We start from the raw sequence: 21479 nt of genomic DNA on the forward strand, positions 1-21479 counted from the left end.
GAAAGAGATCCCTGGGGCCACAATCAGCTTGTGGGGGGCCACACAACACCCCTATGGTCATTGGGCATAGTGGCATGTAGGGGGGCACAAATAAGGCCCCCCTATGCCACCCAAAAAAAAATAAAAAATATAAAAAATTATACTTACCTGAACTTACCTGAATGTCCCTGGGGTGGGTCCCTCCATCCTTGGGTGTCCTCCTGGGGTGGGCAGGGGTGGCAGGGGCGGTCCCTGGGGGCAGGGGAGGGCACCTGTGGGCTCATTTTGAGCCCACAGGCCCCTTAAGGGCTACCCTGACCCAGGCGTTAAATAGTGGCGCAAATGCGGGGTTTTTTGACCCGCCACCTCCCGGGCGTGATTTTTGCCCGGGAGTTTAAATACGACGCATTTGCGTCGCCGTCATTTTTTTAGACGGGAACGCCTTCCTTGCATCTCATTAACGCAAGGAAGGCGTTCACGCAAAAAAATGACGCTATTTGCCCATACTTTGGCGCTAGACGCGTCTAACGCCAAAGTATAAATATGGTGTTAGTTTTGCGCCGAATTTGCGTCGAAAAAAACGACGCTAATTCGGCGCAAACGGAGTATAAATACGGGCCTGAATGTCACGAATGTTACTTGCAACTTTATTTTTGTTACTTTAGCCCATTGCGTTTCTATTAGAGTAGCCACTTCTTTGGGCCCTGGGGACTTGCCATATGCTGGATAGTAGCACGCCATAATTTAGGTTGGAACTCTATTAATATTTATACGGCATGAATATTAAAATATCCACGTTTCTCCATGCTAGTCAAGAGCTATCGGAGCCATTGAGTTAATTCATATTTCATCAGTATGTTGTTAGACATATTTAAAGTGCTGCGTGTCAACACATCCTTTCTTTCACTCCAATATTTATGGCGATCAACGTAAAAGTACTTTGGAATTTGAAACCACGTAAAATGTACCATTTCCCATTTGGGATTTGGGGATTTATTTTTAATTGCCGCTGCACTCGAGCTGTGGAAACGATTCATTTGCCGAGTGCATTTATTTATCGTGCGGTGTTGACAGCAGCACCTGTCAGCGGTTGTTCGGTGCGGAAACTTTGATTTCCTGCCAGTAGCTTATATCGCTTATTAATGTGACAGTGACAGAGACTGAAATAGGGCAGAGGAAGCCATGGTTCAGAGCGAAAGCCAAGCGGGGGCAGTGATTATCCGTCCATTGCCCTCGCGCCTTCGCCTTCCTGGCCATCTCTGGCACTGTGGTGAACAGCTGCAGTGCGCGCGCCTTGCAACTGCAGAGAGCATGAACGCGGCCCACCCGAGGGAGGGAGATCCTGAAATGAAATGTTGGCAGGTTGTTTGCGGTGAACGGGACCAATTGTGTCCCAGCGCTCTGTATGAATGTGGTACGTCGGAGGTATGATGTTACCGCTTCTTCCAACATTTGTTTGACCTTGGCATCACAATCCCATCTCGAGATTCCCAACTTCATGAGTGATTTTGCAATGCTAAATATAGCTAAGGTTTCATCTTCTCGTTGTGCACGGGATGATGTAATGCAGCCAGCAGTATAGAAGGGGTTGACTGGACACTACCTCGTGTTTTTTGTGGCTTCTGTGGACAGTCATCTTATTCTCTACTTATCCCAGGTGTCTTCCTTAACTTTGCTTTATCATCCCTTGAATCATGGTTACAGAACAGGACATTAGCGTTCAGTGTTCATCAGATTGCCTTTTAACAGTACGAAGCGGGCACTGCAATGTTGCTCGTATTCTCTTCTCAAGGCACCTATGTTTCGACAACAGAGGTCAAAAAGAGTGGCAGTAGATCGAAATTGATGTTTGCTTATTTTTTTCTTTGCATGAGGGTACAGTACCGTACTAGGATTACAGGTCTTTCTTTTTGTGTCCCCCGGCTTCTTTTCATTTGCATGTTGAGAGGCGTTTGAGGTCCAGCATGTGGTTGTGGTCAGGAGGGTAGCTTGGTCAGTGTGATTTGGTGGGGTGTGAGCTTCAGATATACCAACAATCACCCTGGGACATCTTGTTAAAAAACATTTTATGAGAAGAGAGTGTGTGTGTTTGTCAATGTGGGCATGCAAAAATCCCAGGTGAAATCTTATAGGCACTTTATAATAGTCGACTGAAAGCACTTGTACTCAACTAATTACTGCAGGATACATTTTTTAGGGGAGTATAACTCCCCAAAGACCTCCCTGGAACTACGTCCCTGGTTGTGGTTCATGGCAGCTATAGTACAGGTGGTAGTCTTCTATTGCAGGGTCTTCTGTGATGTACTCATTCACGTAATGACTTCCCTTCAGTTGTGTCAAATTGGGGACATTGCAACGTTGTTGATATCCTACACAGAAATCTATTGTGTTATTCTAGGTTCACAGTAAAGATCCTAGATCCTCTCAGCACATATGCAGAACATCATAGAAAGTGGAAAAGGATTGGCCGGCCCATATTGGTGGGCACTATAAAAAGTAAAGGACTTTAACTTTTGGTGGACTAGGTACTCCATCAAAAATTTAGTGGATGTAGTGGATGTCTTGTTCCCTGTCTTTCAAGGGAGTTATAGTCTATGGCAATTGTATTATGGCGGAGAAGACATCCTAAGTGTTCTAATGGAGTCCACCAAATTCTACATACATCCAAAATAGTCTTATATGGAAGAAGTGCCTAAACATTCTATGTGTTGCTCCTCTTATGATGTTTTCTACCTCTATTGCATGACCCTTGGCTGACCTCTTGTGTACTACCAAGAGTCTGTACAGTATCCCTTTCCTGGATCATCTTACTTAGTATTTTGCCTGATTTGTTTGTATACATCTGCTGCTATTAACCTACTCTCTGTCCATAACCTTACAAGATTTATCTACCAGTTTCTGACAGTGATAAGGTTTTGTTAAACAGACAGAGTGCGGCAAGCCCAAAGGGAACGCACCAATCCTTATTAGTGTCCAATAGGTCACAATATACACAATAATAACTTGTTGAAGCAAATGTGGTGTGCAACACCACCGAGGCCTCTGCTGCACAAAAGAGCCTAAGGGGTGAAAGGAAACCCCAATAATCAAACACAGTAAGGGGATGCACCACTCCAATTTGCCAGATAAGATACAATAAGTACAGAGAGTCCAATATAATCGGGCAAGTAATGATACGGGGTATCTGTTGGTTTCTTCCACAAGACTTTAATTAATACGAAAAGCTTGTTACACCAATAAGTTCATGAGGACAAGCTGTCAACGCGTTTCGCCCTATAAACATGGGCTTCTTCAGGGCAAAAGTAGTATTCCAATTGAAATATTGTTGTTGTCCACAGTGTGCATATGAGCACAGGTGTGAGATGGTTCTGAATTGGTGAAGTAAGTTGTTACGCAGTAGCTCCAGTAATCGTAGAGGCCGGTAGCAAAAGAAATAAAGGTGCGAGAGACGGGCCCAGTCGTGTGCCGCCCGTCAACTAATTGTATATGTATACAGCGTCTAAGTATCTGATATTTTTCGTATTAATTAAAGTCTTGTGGAAGAAACCAACAGATACTCCGTATCATTACTTACCAGATTATATTGGACTCTCTGTACTTATTGTATCTTATCTGGCAAATTGGAGTGGTGCACCCCCTTACTGTGAGTGATAAGGTTTTGTTGAGACAACTGGCATTCCTTTACCTGGCGTTGGTAAAATCCCAGTTTTTGGCCATAAGAATAATGTTTCCATTTCTTGGTGTAAGCCATCAAATTACAAAGATTCATAAATCAGGGATTGGGACATAGGTTCTCCCTACTACTAGCCAAATTTAGGACAAGCATGTGTGGGAGCGGGCTACACATGTGGACAAATTAAAAAAGAAAAGACAAAAAAAATTGGAAAAGCATCTATTCTTGGGCTAAGTTAAACTCAGTAGGAAAATAAAATAGGCAGGTGTCAGAATGCTAACTTCTACTCCGAAAACAGGTCGGGGAAAAATAACATTTGCATTAAAACATACCTCTACTAGGATCAGAATGGAATTGTTTATTCAGCAAAGCATGTAGATCATCAGCAGAGTACGTTAAAGCCACCATCAGAGGGGAAAAGTGCAGAACACAGGCTGCACATGGAAATCAAGAACATCCAACGGGACAAGTTAACAGAACAAGAGTCAAAAGGGGACTGACTCTAAACTTACAAGTCCTTCCCTAACTTAGAAATACCCCAAACAGTTTGATTGATTAGTTCGATGAGTCCATATTACGCAAATGAGACAATAACCAATAAGAGTTATGTCAGGAATCAAATTTTAAACATCCACAAAAGTTCCCAGGTTTGGTGTGAAGTCATCTCTCCTTTCCATGTGACTCCAATAGTTTAACAATTTGTACATCATTTGTTGCAACACACATGCCTTCCTATTAGACATGACAGACCAGGTAATCCCACAACTTTTTGCCTGCCTCCCTCCATTTTTCTGAACCTCTTTCAGCTGGTTTTAGGACTCTGTGCAGTTTACCACTGCTTACCAGTTATAAAGTGCATATGCTGTCTTCCCTAAACATGGTAACATTGGTTCCTACCCAATTGACATATTTGTTTCACCTGCAAGTCCTTAGTAAAGTGCAATACATGTGCCCAGGGCTTGTAAATTAAATGCTACTAATAGGCCTGCAGTACTGGTTATGCCACCCACATAAGTGTCCCTTTAACCATGTCTCAGACATGTCAGTTCAAGGCCTTTATGTGGAGTTTCACTGCCACTTCGACTTGGCATTTCAAACCACTTCCCAAGTCTTCAACGCCCTTTCTTCTACATATCAGTCACCCCTAAGGTAGGCCCTAGGTAACACAGAGGCAGGGTGCTATATAAGTAACAGGCAGGACATTGACCTATGTGTTTTGCTCCTCTCATAGACTAGCATTGGAACTGCTCTGATATACTTTTAAATTGTAGATTATGATCTGGAAGGAGTAGCCATGTCATGTTTGGTATTGCCAGAATGGTAATAGAAAATCCTACTTGCTGGTGAAGTTAGATTTAATATTACAATTTTAGAAATGGCACTTTTAGAAAGTGGACATTTCTCTGCACTCACTGGCATCTGTGCCTTACAGCCCTGTCTCCAAATCACGTCTGGTCTTAGCTAGTTGACAGCTCCCCTCATGCATTCCACCTAGACAACCATAAACACAGGTCACTCAGTCACATCTGCATTAATCTGCATACTGACTGGATCTCCCTTGGCAGGAAGGGTGGAGGGGCTCCCTCTTACACTTCAAAGGCCAGTGGCCTGCTGTCAGACCTGGTATCCTTGGCATGGTCTCCCCTAACTTTTTGCCTCTGCTTCCAAGGTTGTTGACTGTGTGCTGGACTATGTTTTTGCTGTTTTTGTTACTCTGGGCATTTTACCACTGCTGACCAGTCTAAAGTGTAAGTGCTCCCTATGTGAAATTATATGTGTGATTGTCTTTTCCCTGATTGGCATATTTTTTTTACTAGTAAGTCCCTAGTAAAGTGCACTAGAGGTGCCTAGGGCCTGTAAATCAAATGCCACTAGTGGGCTTACAGCAGTGATCGGGCCACCCACATGAGTAGCCCTATAAACAAGTTTTTGCACTGCCAATTCGACCTTGCAATTGTACCCACTTGCCAGGCCCAAACTTTCTCTTTTTATACATGTAAGGCACCCCTGGGGTAGGCCCTAGGTAGCCCCATGGGCAGGGTGCAGTGTATGTTAAAGGTGGGACATGTGCTTCTGTGGTTTTACATGTCCTAATAGTGAAATACTGCTAAATTTGGTTTTCACTGTGGCAAGGCCTATCTCTCTCATAGGTTAACACGGGGGCTGCCTTTAAATATCCTCAGTTTGGGGTCTCTGAAGTCACAATTTAAAAATACATCTTTTGGTGAAGTTTGTTTTCAGAATGTTAGTTTGAAAATGCCACTTTTAGAAACCATTCTGTGACGCAGTCTGTTTGTAAATTCCCTGTCTTTGTCAAACTGACAGTTGGGCTGTTTGTGAATTCGCTCTAGATAGTGACACAAAGGGAGATGGGTGTAGCCTGCCCATCCTGATGAGCCATCTGGGCTGGAGTGGAGGGAGGAGTGTGGTCACTTACACCTAAATGGTCTGTACCTGCCCTCACGCAATGCAGTCTCCAGCCCCATGGAGTGTGTCTGGGGCCTGGCCTAAGCAAGGCAGGATCCTGTAAACAACAGAGACTTTCCTTTGAAGTTTGCCTACTTTAAAGGCAGAAAGGGGTATAATTATTGGACCCCAAACCCCAGACTTTAGATTTCTTGAAGATCACTTCTGGAACCAAGAGGAACCTCTGCAAAGGAGAAGAGCTGAGGAGAAGTGCTGCCCTTGTCTGTGACTGTGGTTTGTTGGGCTATCCTGAAGTTGCTGCTTCTGCCCGGGAAAGGGGACAAAGCCTGGACTTTGTTGTGCATTCCTGCTTGAAGAAGAATCTCCAAGGACTTCAACTGAGCTTCCTCCTGTTTTGAAGTCTCAGGGTCATGAAAGACTTCCTCTGCCAGCACCTGGACTCTCTGCTGAGACCCCTGCCCTGCCAAGTGGTGCCCTATCCAGTTGCTGGGCCCTTGAAAGGTGAAGTCGGCAGAGCAAGAGCTGAAATCCACGCACAGAATGCTGTGCAGGTAAATCTGCAACGCGGCTGATAAACGCCACACCACCTGCTTCGTGGTTGAAATCAACACTCCACCTGCATCGCGGCTGGGAGATTGAGGCATCTCGGCTGGAGAAACTACGCAACACCAACTTGCGGCTGCTAATAATGATGCAAACCCCACACAGCTAGGTTTTTTAACATTGTGTGACCGGATTTCTCACGCATCATCCCTGGGCCTCAAAGTTATTGTGAACCTGTGCTGATCCAATGTGCACCTCGTTCTCTTTCGAGAGAGAAAATCAATGCATCGCCGGCCTCACCGGAGATGAAAATGATGCATGGCCTTACTTGCAAGTAAGGAATCGATGCATCGCTGGCTTGTCCAACGTACGCTCGACCGTGCGGCTTTATTTTTGACGCAAACCAGGTACTTTGTGTAAAGTCAACGTTTCCATTGTTTTCTGTGGAGCGAGACACTTAGGGGGTCATTACGACCCTGGCGGAACAAGTCCGCCAGGGCCGTGGGACGCGGTGGCACCGCCGACAGGCCGGCGGTGCCCCGCGGGGCATTCTGACCGCGGCGGCTCAGCCGCGGTCAGAGAAGGGAAACCGGCGGTCTCCCGCCGGTTTCCCGCTGCCCCAAAGGAATCCTCCAAGCCGGCGCAGCATGCTGCGCCGGCATGGGGATTCCGACTCCCCCTCCCGCCATCCAGTTCCTGGCGGTTCTCCCGCCGGGAACCAGATGGTGGGAGGGGGGGTCGCGGGGCCCCTGGGGGCCCCTGCCGTGCCCATGCCTATGGCATGGGCACGGCAGGGGCCCCCGTAAGAGGGCCCCTAAAAGTATTTCAGTGTCTGCAAAGCAGACACTGAAATACGCGACGGGTGCAACTGCACCCGTCGCACCTTCCCACTCCGCCGGCTCTATTACGAGCCGGCGTCATCGTGGGAAGGGAGTTTTCCCCTGGGCTGGCGGGCGGTCTTGTGAAGACCGCCCGCCAGCCCAGGGGAAAACTCGGAATACCCTCCGCGGTCTTACGACCGCGGAGCGGTATTTCGGAGGGGGGAAGCCTGGCGGGCGGCCTCCGCCGCCCGCCAGGCTCGGAATGAGGGCCTTATTCTTTTCAAAATTCATATTTTGACTGGTGTTTGTTGGAGTTTTTTCGTTTTGATCTTGATAAATATTACCTATTTTTCTAAACTGGTGTGGTGTCCATTTTGCAGTGTTTTCACTGTATTAATGTGTATGTCGGTATAAATACTTTACACATTGCTTCTGAGATACGCCTGACTGCTTGTGCCAAGCTATCAAGGGGGGAAGCAGGGGTTATCTAAGTGTGTTTCTCCATTGTCCTGACTATGGTGAGGGTCCCTGCTTGGACAGAGTGTAAACTGACTGCCAACCAGAGACCCCATTTCTATCACCTGCCCTCTCACAAAGGACTGACAACCCCTCACAGGGATCTTGGCAGACAGGACTGGGCTGAAAGGGGATTTTGTGCTCTTCAAAATCACTCTTTGAAGTTTCCCCGACTTCAAAGGCATTTTGGGGTATGTAAACTGGGTCTCTGACCCTACCAAATCATACACTTTTGGACCTATACCTAGACTCTGTCAGAGAGACTGCCTGGCTGCCCAGAGGACTCACCTGGACTGCTTTGCTGAAGGACTGCTTTCCTGCTTGTTGTCCTGATGCCTGGCACTCCTCACTCTGCTGGAAGGACTCTGCCTTCCTCCTAAAGTGCTCTCCAAGGGCTTGGATTGAGCTTGTCTCCTGTTTCTGAAATCTCAGGGACAACACAGACTTTACCTCTTCAAGAAATCCTTGTGCATCAGAAAATCACTGCAACACCTGCAGAAATCGACAGAGCACCTGCATTGCGGCAGCGTGGACCGGAACAACACAGCGCTGGCTTCACAACTGGAAATCTGACCCAGCCCCTGTCTCACGACTGAAATTTCACCACATTGCTGACCGGATTGATGCAGCGCCTGCTCCTTCTCCCATCGTGTCAAGGATTTTCAACACTTCGTCCCTGGACAACAAAATATCCCAGCTTTGCAGTAAGGAACCAAGGTTGCTCTCCTGGATATCGACGCATCACCTTGCAGCGTGGAAAGACATGACGCATCATCTGTGCATGCCGGGAAATTTGACACAGCACCTTATTTTTCATGCATCTCCTCCTCTGTGGTTCCTGTGCATCACTATTTTTGTCGCATCCCAGGTACTGTGTGTTACAGAGAAACAACTACTGATTCTTAAGGATTGAGACTCTTTAAAATATTTAAAAAGTGATATTTCAATTTATGCTTATTGGATTATTGTTGTTTTGACCTTATCTTAACCAGATAAATATTTTCCTGTTTTCTAAACCTGTGCGGTGTATATTTGTGGTGTTTTCACTGTGTTACTATATGAGTTATTGTACAAATACTTTACATTTTCATTTCTATGTTAAGCCTGCCTTATCTGTGTCAAGCTGCCAAAAGGTGAGCAAAGGATAATTAAGGTTGTGTTGTGATTTACCCTGACTAGGATTGTGGTCCCTACTTGGACAAGGGTGTATACCTCTGCCAACTAGAGACCCCATTTCTAACATTTCTCATGGCACAAGACGATTTTCTCCTTTCTCATGAGAGTCAGTCTGCTAAACAATGTACTGTTACTGCAAAGCATCATCAATCGGTTTATTCTGCCAGCAAATCAAATGAGTCTGAATCATGTTACTAATTTCAGGTTTCAATCATTGCACAAATCTAAATACAAAATGACTCATGCTTTTCAGCTCAATCACTTCTAACCCACTATCCTGTTTGAAAGCGTGCAGTAATCTCTCATAATTAGTATGAATTGACTCCTTTGTTTCCCGGGCTGTTCATACAATCTTTTGCCAATCACCATCTTTTGGGGAAACTTTGTTCTTCAGAAACTCAATCACCTGTTGCTGAATCTCGCGGCAGTTCATGAGTTGGCCAATGAACACTCCGCTTGCACTCAAAAAACAAATCAACTGGAACCACAATGTCAAATAATGTATTCAAATCTTCCCAAAGGCAGTTTGAAAGGTTCACAAACCTCTCTGCTTATACCATTCTACTGGTTCAATCTCGGATAATCATTTGTGAATGACAATATGTCACTTCTGCTCCATGGGACATGTACATATCCTCCACCTGGAATTTCCCTTCTTAGTAGCATTTTTACACTCTCATTAGCTTGATTTGTTCCAGCCAGAGGCAAATTCTACTTTGCTTTCTTTTGATTTCTTTTCTTCACCCATCTGCCCTCCCTTTTATCTAATGCTCCCCATGTCCGAATGTTCAAAATCAATCTTTTAATGTGCATTCTCATGCCGGGTGATCTCATGATTGCACCTTATTTAGAAATAAATTATAACCTATAACTCCTTCTTAAGGGCTTTGACTTTGCTAAATCCACATCATATTTTTCAGCTAACTCTACTAATTTCTCATAAGTCTGTCCTGCACGGTTTGTGACATTTTTGCACATGAAGTGCAATTCCTCTTTATTGTAAGTGTCCAATCTTTCCAGCTCAAGTGTTTCCTCAACTAATTCATTCAATTCTAATTTTAATCTGGGCACATTCACTGTCTTGTCTCTCACTGGGGTCTTCTCTGTTCTGGCACTGCTGTTAGTTATACCCGTTGGTCCACTCAGACTGTATAACCACTCAGTCAGCTGTTGTGCAGAAAATCCTTGCAAATTGATGTTGTTTCTGTCATGTTCTGCAGAGTATTACAAGGTCTCTTATAATCTATTCTGGTGAGGATATGTGTGTGTAACTGGCAATATTTGGGGTTGTCGGTACGGAAGAATAAATGGGCATTGTCTGTCTCTGATTAAAAGTTTGTGCGGGTGCTGTCACATTAGGCGTGTATTCCATCTGAATGATTTTTGTACCAGGCATTACCTGATTCACAACTGGGATTGTAATTTGCTATGCTGTACTAACAACAGGAACTGGTAGATAAATTGCAGGAACTTGTATCACTGAACTGCCAGGTGTACTTGGGGCTACCTGAAATGGACTCTGTGACACTGGAGCTGTTGGCGCACTTGAGACTACATTCTTAACTGCTCTCTTCAGTGCATGATATGGCAGGGGACGATCCATTCAAAGCTCATTTATAAATTAATCTTCTGAGTCACCCTCCTGTGTGGCTCCTGTGTCGCTGTCCTTCTACACTCATCTGCTGTCTGGTCTGTCTTTACTGTCGGCTTCCTTTTCATTTGAGGTTTTGTACTCCCATCTCCTTCTTCTGTGATAGCTGGAAACATTTTCACCCCATCTAACTTCTCTTTTTGCTACATTTTCTGTTCCTCGTCCTATCTAGCTTCCTCTAATGTCTTCTCTGCTCTCCTTATTCTGTTCTGAAATGTTTCTGTTTCTTTCTGTCAAGCAATAAGTTCCTAAATAGCTAGGGCTTCAAATTATGTGGCTCTTGGAGGAGGCTTTAATTCGCACAATGCAGTCCTCAAACTAGGCTTCACACTTTCTTACCAACTATCTGACCAATCTCAGAATGGCCCAACTGAAGTCACATTCACTTTACTCAGCAGCTGTGTTGCTTTGCAACTGTCTCTTTCACATCTCACACATTCTGTCACAGTCTGCACATCTCTTACCACTATAGGCTGCAGTACTTGGAAGGACACCCGGTTTCTTACTGGTTCTGGACTGGCCAAGATAAGGGTGACCCCTTCTAGTAGCCACTGTGCTGCTGACTAGAAAAACGCTAAGGCAGACCATATTTTCCAGAAGGAGTCCCAATGGAAAAACCCAAATAATGGGAAAAAACCTCTATCACGGGAACTCATGAAAAAAGGCAAAAAATAGAAGTCAAATCAGCAGGGAAAAAATAAGCAGGAGCAAGAAGAAAACTGGAAACAGGAGCGAGGAGCACCACCAAGACGGAAGTGTTTGCAACGCTAGGAAGGAGGTAACTGCAGTGCTTATACACCATGGAACAGGAAGTGACAAAACAGGAAGAACGTACAACACCATCTTGGATTGGGTAAAGCCACATAGAAATGAATGAGAAAAAAACAAGTATAAAAGGAGAAGGAACAATGCATGCTGGGAAGACAACCACCACAGAAGAAGACAAGATGGACAACCAAGAAAAAAGACATGAAGAAAAAAGAAAAAGAAGGAAAAAGAAGAAAAGAAAAAGGACCCAAGTAAGGTAAGTGGGAAAGGAAAGTCAGGGAGGCTGCCAGGGGCCGCCCCACGACCCATAACACAAAATGTGCCTCCTGGTCCGCACGTGGCACAAAATGATAAATAGATTCCAAAGACCAGGCCGCAGTGGTTATGGCATCCTGAAACATGAACTGCCAGCCTGACCGCGGCCTGAAAAAGGGATGCCGCAGTAGTCCGCGGCGTCACACATACACTAAATGCAAAATATTGCGAGCACAAAAAAACCCAGAAAAACTGTCTGCTGACTACGGATAGGAACTCAATGCTTTTGAAAGATGTACAGCTTACATATCCGCCTGTGGCTTTCACAATTATACAAGTAAGACACAATGCTGAGATTTCATCATTCTCTCAAACTAACAACTCTACTACCAAATGTGTCACCCTTAACACTCCTCAGACACAGTTCCCCTCTTCATAGGCCGGACCATCCTCTGCTACCAGATTTGCTAACGCTTTTTCCTCTTCCTTCGCAGGATTCTGAAATACTTCCCCTAGGTCAATAGGATCTTTTGACATAGTGAATAGTGTGGTAACCATGCACAATCAATTCAAACCCAATAAAATAAATTTAAACAGCATGACCCATTTGGCCATGGAAGAATACTCCAATCAAAGTAAAACTTTTGAAGCTTTATTTTATAACCACAGAGCAAAAGTCACGTAAATAGTAAGCAAAATCAGGTTGTAAAGATTAATGAACATCATAGGCTGACAACATCTATGGAACAAGTTTAATCTACTCAACATCATCACCATTAGGCATTCAAGAAGAATAACGCATGTTAATAAAAACACAATTTGAAACACAGAAACATTCTTTAAATCAGACTGTAAATACATTAGTCAGATCAAATTACAAAGATTCAGAAATCAGGGATTGGGACATAGGTTCTCTCTACTAGTAGCCAAATTAGGACAAGCACACGTGGGAGTGGGCTACACATGCGGTCAAAATGAAAAGACAAAAATAATTTCGAAAAGCATCTACTCTCAGACTAAGTTAAACTCACTAAGAAACAAAATAGGCATGTGTTAGCATGCTAATTTCTACTCTGAATACAGGTCAAGGGAAAAATAACATTTGCATTACAATATACCACTCCTAGGATCAACATTCAATTTAGTTTCGTCAGCAAAGCATGTAGTTTATCAGCAAAGTCCTTTAAAGGCTCCATCAGAGGGAAAAATGCAGAACATGGGCTGCACATGGAAATCAGGAACATCCAAGGAGACAAGTTAACAGAACAAGAGTCTGAAGGGGACTGCCTCTAAACTTACAAGTCCTTCTCTAATTAAAAAAATACTCCAAACAGTTTGATTGGTTAGTTTGATGAATCCATATTGTGCACATGGAACAATAACCAATAAGAGTTATGGCAGGAATCAAATTTGAAACATCCACAAAAGTTCCCAGGTTTGGTGTGCAGTCATCTCTCCTCTCCATGTGACTCCAATAGCTTACCAATTTGTACATTACTTGTTGCAATCCACATACCTTCCCATGGCAAAAGACGATTTCCTCCTTTCTCATGAGAGTCAGTCTGCTAAATAATAGTACTGTTTTACGTTCAGTCCTCATGTAACAATCCGAAGGACACTGTGGAATAAAACGTAGGCATAATACAATGGGGCGCTTTACTATTAATGTGAAACAACTTAGTGGACAAATTCTTGTTAGAAAGAAAGAAATGACTCAACAATTTCACATGACTGCAATGTGAAGACTTCAGGCCTAGTTATGCTAACACAAGAATTATAACGCATTACTACTGTTGTTAATAAAACACAAATAGGCCCTCATTACAGGTCTGGTGGTCTTCAGACCGCCAGACTCACGGTGGTGGTCCCACTGTCGATGGGCTGGCGTGTGGACTGCCATATTACCGGTGTGGCAGTTTGGCCTGTGCCAAACTGCCACTTTCCAGTTCCTACCTCCAGGGCGGTCGAACCACCGGGCTGGAGATAAGCATCTCGGACCCGGCAGTCAACCTCAGACTGCCGGTGGTATTAGGAGTCCCCTGTCTGCCAGGGTTTTTGTGGTGGTAGCACCGCCATGAAAACCCTGGCAGAAAGGCTACTGGTGACAGGAATTTGCATTCCTGTAGCCAGTAGACAACTCCTCCACCCCACATCCAAGAGCCCCCCACCCCACTTTCCCTTACAACATTCTCACCCCCAGCCCCCAACTCACGATAGTAAAACACCCCGTACTTATCCCTGCATACATGTACACACCCACATGCACACACTTCCAAACATTGACATACACGCACCCACACACACACCCTGACACTCACCCACTCACAACACCCTTACACTCGTGCAAGCACACACAACATCCCCCATCCCCTTTCAGATGGTCACTTTACCTAGTCGTCAAGGTGGTCGTACAGGTGGGAACGGATCGATCAGCGCCCCGCCAACACAACACCGCCATGTCGTTTTTCGTATTGAAATACGGTGGGCAGTGTTTTGTTGGCGTGGTGGTGTTGGCAGTGCAACCTCCACTAGACCGCCGACCACCAGTACGACTGCTGGTGTTTTTCCACCTGGAAAATGGTGGAAAGCCACCAGTAGTCGGAATATGGTGGTCTGAGGACTGCCGTGCTGGAGGTCTTTTGGCAACTGCCAGCACGGCGGTTGGCGGTTTTCCCGCAGAAGTCGTAATGACCACCATAATATGCAAACATGTGAATTCAGTAATAATAATACATCATCATAATATGAAAAAGCATTTAATTAATAACTGTAAAATTTGTTCAAGCACCACATTAAGGATTTATTTTTTTGCACGCCTGAAACTCTTTACTTCTAAATCATTAAACCTTATAAATCAAATTCATTTCTACTAGTAATAGTTTCTCTAATGATTAAAATATATTTCAGCATTGTTTTAATTCATGTTAGCACATTGTCAGCTCTGGTAGGCACGTCTGCCATGTTATGAAAAACTTGAACACTTTTAAAATACTCATCAGTGCAGCTTTTACTCTATGTTAGGCTTTTAAAGGTAAACATAAATGACACCAAATGCTGACATATGGTGCATTAAAAGCATTACTAAATGTTATGCTCCAACAGGTGTAAGACTTAGATCAGTGCTGTCCTGTCTTTGGGTGTATCCTTGTTTTCTGTTTCAACATAGGAGACTCTGCATGTCCTTTTTTGGCTGTCTATGGTGTAGTTTCAACCACGTTTAATCTAGCCCTCATAGGATATCCTCATCCTCCCATCACATCTCTCTCTTCAGTGACATTTAGTCACTATTCTGCCCATTTGTTTAGAAGGTATAGGGAACTCCCTTCTGCTGCCCACCCATGCAGTTCTGAATTGCTCAGAGCTTGTTGGAGTGATAAGTCTGGTGTAGGAAGAATGGTTGAATCCCAGGGACACAGTCACCATGAAAGGTCTAGAAGCAATTCTTCCTCCCCTAGCCTGACATGAGATATGTGCAACCTGCACTGAGCTCTGGTAGGGCCCTGCATGGGTTTAGTACCAAGATCATCTCAAATACCAACAGGGACCAGGATGTGACTGAAGAACTAGAGAATAACTCTGACACACATTAACCAGAGCTGCGGATATCAGGGCAATGGGTATGTTGGTGAAGTATTTGAAAGGAGGGTGACCAGATCTTAAAACCCAAAACCCAGATGTAGAAGTAGGACTACAATTTTTCATTGGCTGAGGGACATAGAATGACATAGTTGGAAGTACTATCCATTCTATCCTGGCATGTCCAAATTCTTAATTCCACAAATCATGAGATATACAAGTCTATGGGGGAATCTTTGCTCATGATCATTTTCGTGGGATGCTTTCATTGGTGCTTAGACTAAATCAGATCTCCACACAGGCAGCCAACTTTTTGCTGTTGATCAAATATTAACACGTGATGAAATTCAGTCACAATTTGCATTTCCCATGTACTAGGTATTTCAAATATATGTGCATATTTGACTTGGATGTGTGTTTCCAATGTGAGCATCCTCTGCACCTCCTTGTCCTCCCCGAGCTCAGTTACAACCTGGCCCATCATGCCTTGGGACTCTTGTACTGCTCCCAAGACTAGGCCAATAGTGGTCTAGCTGATAAAGACCCAGCGGCCTCATGTGGCTGGCCCAAAGATTCTCTCCCACGACCCCTGTTACCAATACCTTGTGCCCTTGAAGCAGTGTGCTTCATTCAACTGGGCCCTGACATATCTGGAGTTAATGATGGTGTTGCCTCAACAGCAGCCAGGACTGGGGGCACAGGATTGATGTGTATCTCCTCAGTACACAGGAAGAGGAGGTGTCTCCATGCTGAGATGGTGTTGCAGCTGAGGTGGGAGGTGTAGGTGTGGGCTGAATGTGACTCACTGGAGCAGTCTGACCAGACAGACCAGATGGACCAGCTGGCCCCAGATCATTTGGACTTGCAGCAGTGGAGTCAAGTCAAGTTTCTTTATTAAGCAGATTGCCATAAAATCACAAATATATTTAAATACAAATTAGAATTTTTGGAGATTTAAATTTTTAAAAACATTTAAAACATGTGTCTTTACATCGATAAACATACATATAAAAATGGCTAAGACTGCAAAACATCGAAGTATGTCATCCATCAGAACATATTTCCTAGATACTAAGAGAAACTTGTAAAGGTTTTAAATTCATGGCCCATATCTAAATCAAGTTATACAGTTACATCAACCATTTCATATAATTTCCTAATGGCGGGGGGCGTGGATTGAGCATCAAGATGGTGGTTGCACTATCGTAGTGCTCCGGACCCCTCCGTCATCTGCTCAAAATGCACCCATCGTTGGGCCTCCCCGGTGAAGAGGGGAGTCCTCAGATGGCTGTGGGCGGCTCCTGGGACGTCTGATCTGCGAGGAGCGAAGATTGAACAGAGCATCCCACTCACAAAATGGCGGGCGCTCTGACTGCATAGGAGGCTGTCAGCGTCCCTACCCGGAGAAGAAGGGAGACCTCGGGTGGCTGTGAGCGGGACCCGGGGCGTCCGATCTTCGCCCCGAGGCTCCCAGGGGAGTGAAAACCACACGGAGCGTCCAGCGCACAAAATGGCGGGCGCCCCGGCTGAGTGAAGCGGCGGTCGGTGGCCGCTTTGGCTGCACGGCACAGGGGGCGTGCTGCAGGCGAGGCGGCTGAGCAGCGGGTCGGTCCCCCTGCCCCCGCTGACCTGGAGGGAGAGGAAGAGGAGCTGGACCGGTGAGGTGCGAGGGCAAAACCAGGACTGAAGCGGGGCCGGCGGCACAAATACAATACAGAGCACCCCGGCGGGCGGAATCAAAGCGAGGAGACTGCTTGTGGCCAGGGACCGCCCGGGATCGGGGGGCACTGGTGAGTGACAGCTGCTTCAGTCGGGGTTTCTCCCCTTTCCCTCACCCCCCCACTCTGGTTGTGGTCCGGGGGGCATACTGGAAGACGTGGAGGAGGCGAAGTCAATGCAGAGACTCATCCCTAGGTGGGAAAGGTTTTTAGGTGGTTGATGAGGTGCCTCCCCCCCGCTGCCCCATATCTCGCTGGACGCCGAAAGCCCCGGGGGTTGGAGTGTCTGGAGGACGGACGGTGGTGCAGGCCTACGGAGGTAATGGTCCTGGAGTGGGGCGAGGAGGGGAGCCCCTGTGGTTGAGCGTGGGCGCTGGACCTCGGCCCAGGGGGCGTTGGTGTCGGAAACTGGTGATCTGTGCCTCAGAGGAAGAAGTCGAGGAGGTGAAGACCAAAGGCACACCAGCATAGGTGGGGAACCCCCCTCCTGGGGCATCAGTGGGCACAGAGTGGCGACAACTGGTGGTAAACCGGCAAGGGGCCGGGCACCTAGGCCCAACGAAAGGCGGTGCAAGAGGTGTGGCACGGGAGCAGACTCACAGGCAGACTCGGGCGCGGCAGACGTAATGGGCAAAGACAGGCAGACCCGCCCGGCTGCTGCACAGACGCGCATAGACCAATTTGCCACGGGTCCCAGTGAAGCACGGAAGGAAGATCGAACGCCGGAGGGTGGCGATGGGAAACAGGCTGGGAACAGTGATCTGGCAGCAATCCTTCAGGCTATCCAATCATCCCAGGAAGCGGTGGAGGCTAAGATCGGAGAGGTGAGGGTGGATGTCGCCCTAGTACGCCAGGATCTCCGCAATGCTACAGCCAGGATCACAGAAGTGGAGTCCAGAATCTGTACAGCGGAAGACGGCCTGACTGCCCTCAAAACACAGGTGTCAGCGCTAACAGCCCGCACAGCAGAGCTATACCGCAGGGCGGAGGATGCCAAAAACAGATCTCGTTGCAATAACCTTAGAATTGTGGGACTGCCGGAGAACACCGCGGCCTACTCCCTGGCCACATTCCTGGGGAAATGGTTTCGATCCTGGATGCCCCGGGATCGCCTAACACCCTGGTTTGTGATTGAAAAGTGCCCGTCTGGCCCTGCAGGCCAGGCCCCCGCGGCCGGTGATTCTCTGACTTTTCAATTTCAAAGACGGGGATGCAATACTTCAGGCGGCGCGCTCAAAAGGAGACTTGCACTGTGAAGGAACCAAAGTCATGGTGTTCCCAGACTACACAAGAGACGTACAGGTGCAGCGCCGCTCGTTCACAGAGGTAAAACAAAAGCTAAGAGCGATGGATGTGCCCTACCACCTCCTCTTCCCGACTAAACTAAGGGTGGTCCATAATAACAAGACCTATTTCTTCGAAACCCCCGGTGAGGCCTGGACATGGTTAACAAAGGAGGTCCCGCTGGGCTCTATTGGGGAAGAGCAGTGGCAGGCCCTCACTGGACAGCAGAAAGTCAGCCAGATGCAGCGGCGGAAGGGGTCCCGTCGGACCCACACGTTCTAGGAGGTGCAAAGAAAGAAGAGACTCACTTTCGGGCTCCCCCGGGGATCTGCGTAGGGCACGCCTCCGGGGTCAGCGGCGGCGGAAGAGCCGGGGGCGCAGGAGGTGACTCAGAGATCAGAGACTCTGGGGAGCTGCGCCCTGCAGCAACGGACGATACTGATCTCTCCCGGAGCCCGGTGTTGTGACTCCCCTCCGGAGAGGGGAGGGCGTGCCCAGGAAGGCTCGTGGCCAGGATGGGGTCACAGCACATATGTTTATAACGTAATACTTCTTAATCCGCAGGAATGGAGGGGTCCACCACAGCTCAGACAATACGAGTTATCAGCTCACTATGTTCGGGAGTGAGTTGTTTGTATTGGGCGACAGATGCTTCTGGGGGGAATTATGGGGTGGGGGGAGTTGGGGGGTATGATTGTTTCTATTCAGCCAACAGGCTGCTGTTAATGTTATCTGAAGTTATTGTTGGCTTGTGGCCTCGCATACCGGCAGGGAATAGAAGTGGTAGGACGCCAAAGCAGGTAACACACACAGAGCAGGATGAATTGCACCAACTCCGGGCTACACAGGGGGAGCCGAGGGAAGGAAGAATGAGGTATGTCCATAAACAAACAAACAAAATAAATGGGGACGACTCACATTATATCTTGGAATGTCAACGGACTCCTCGATAAGATTAAATGGTCAGCAGTGCTTACTCACGTCCACAGACACAAACCCAATATGCTCCTGATGCAGGAGAGGCATCTCATTAGAAATCACTGCCCCTTTTTAGCCCGTAAAGGATTTGAGAGGGTGTTTCACACGGGGTTCACGAGAGCCTCACGAGGGTGGCAATAGTGCTGCACCGCTCGCTACCAATGGGGGTGAGACAGGAATGGAGAGACTCGCAAGGGAGATATGTGGCGATTTCGGGGACGATAAAGGGTTGAACGCTGAATGTTGTGAGCATATATGCCCCCCAAACATGGTGCGTAGGACCCTAGGAGATCTGACACGACTATTGACGGAGATACCCCCGCGGTCTCGGTAATAGGGGGCGACTTTAATTCAGTTCCGAATCCAGGTCTGGACATGAGTGGGGGGTCATCGGCCCATATACAGGCCATGGCCGCTAACCCTATCCGGGTGGATGTCGTTGGCGGGCTCTGCGACGCCTGGAGAGCATGGCATCCGTGGTGCAAGCAATTCACGCACATCTCCGCAGCTCACAATACACAATCTAGGATAGACCTGGTGTTCATGCCGGCCACTGAGTGCTGTCACGTTTCCCACATCCAGATTCTACCACGATCATGCACCAGTCCGGTTCAGGGTGGGCCACGCAGACCCGTTGATCCACCCCATGTGGCGGCTAAACGCTTGGTATCTGCAAGACGAGGATTATGCCAATAGCCTAAAGGAGTCGTTACGCAAGTACTTCAGTATTAACGAGGGCTCGGTGAGGTCGTCCGGGACCCTGTGGGTGGCGAGCAAGGTGGTGCTGAGAGGGACGGCCAGAAGGATTATCCGTGCACGGGAGCACTCCCGGGCCCCTTGAATCACCCAGCTGGAGGCCCGTGCCATCCACCTAGAAGCAGAACAGGAGGCACACCCAAACGAACAGATAACCAGACAACTCCGGCTACTTCAAGAGGAGATTTGTAGTCAATCCTTAGAAGCGGCTAAACACATGTGGCGCGCTTCCACGGCTTGGGTCTATGGATGGGGGAATAAGACGGAAACTACTATATTGGTTGATTTCCCAACAGCAGGCTTCACAAATCGTCCCTGAAATCTGCAATGAGCGTGGGGAACGTCTATACAAGCTCTAGGAGGTGGCCATGACGTTCGCTGCTTACTATAGGGTCTTGTATCGAGAGAGTAATCCAGAGAGATCGGACACCTCCAATCAATTCTTGGTGGACATTCTGCTCCCGGAGCTGCCCACTGTGGAGGTCCGGACACTGGAGGAACCGTTCACTGAAACGGAAATTGGTGAGGCCATTACAGCGATGGGAGTGGGAAAGACTCCCGGACTGGATGGGTTTCCTCCAGAATACTATTAGATGTTTAGGGAAGACCTGGTCCCGCATCTCGCGAATCTCTATGCAGAAGTGGACCAGTAGGGCTCTTTTCTGGAAGGGCTGGATGTAGCCACCATTGTCGTATTACCTAAGACCCAACCCCCTTACCTTTACTGCCCGGACTATAGACCTATATCTCTGATTAACAGAGAAGTAAAGATTTATGCTGCGATATTGGCCTCCCGTCTCAAGAGGGTGATGCCCCTGCTGATACACTTGTATCAGTGTGGATTCATGGCCGGACGTAGCACGCGTCACTGTATACGACGGCTCCAAGTGGCCCTCGCAGGACGACACCGATTGCCCCAGAATCTAGCCCTCCTATTCATCGACTTCGAGAAGGCTTTTGACTCTGTTGACTGGGGGTTCCTCCTCGCGGTGCTCCGGTGGGCTGGCTTTGGACCAAGGTTTTGCCGAATGGTCCTGGCCCTGTATACAAAACCTACGGCGTGGGTACAGGTGAATGGAGTCTTATCTTCGGCCTTTCCGATCCATCGGGGAACATGACAGGGCTGCCCCCTCTCTCCTCTCCTCTTTGCTCTGGCCATTGAGCCCTTGGCAAGAATGATAAGGGAAGACCCAATATATCGAGGATGGAAGTGGGGCCCCTCATGTGAGGACCGAGTGGCCTTATATGCCGACGATGTCCTGCAATACGTGGAGAACCCGGGAGTGACCGGTCCTCGAAGTTTCTACCTCCTCCGGTGTTTTGAGGAGGCTTCCGGGCTCAAGATGAACCCTGCCAAA

Source organism: Pleurodeles waltl, chromosome 5, assembly GCF_031143425.1.
Source record: "Pleurodeles waltl isolate 20211129_DDA chromosome 5, aPleWal1.hap1.20221129, whole genome shotgun sequence".
NCBI classification, from domain to species: Eukaryota; Metazoa; Chordata; class Amphibia; order Caudata; family Salamandridae; genus Pleurodeles; species Pleurodeles waltl.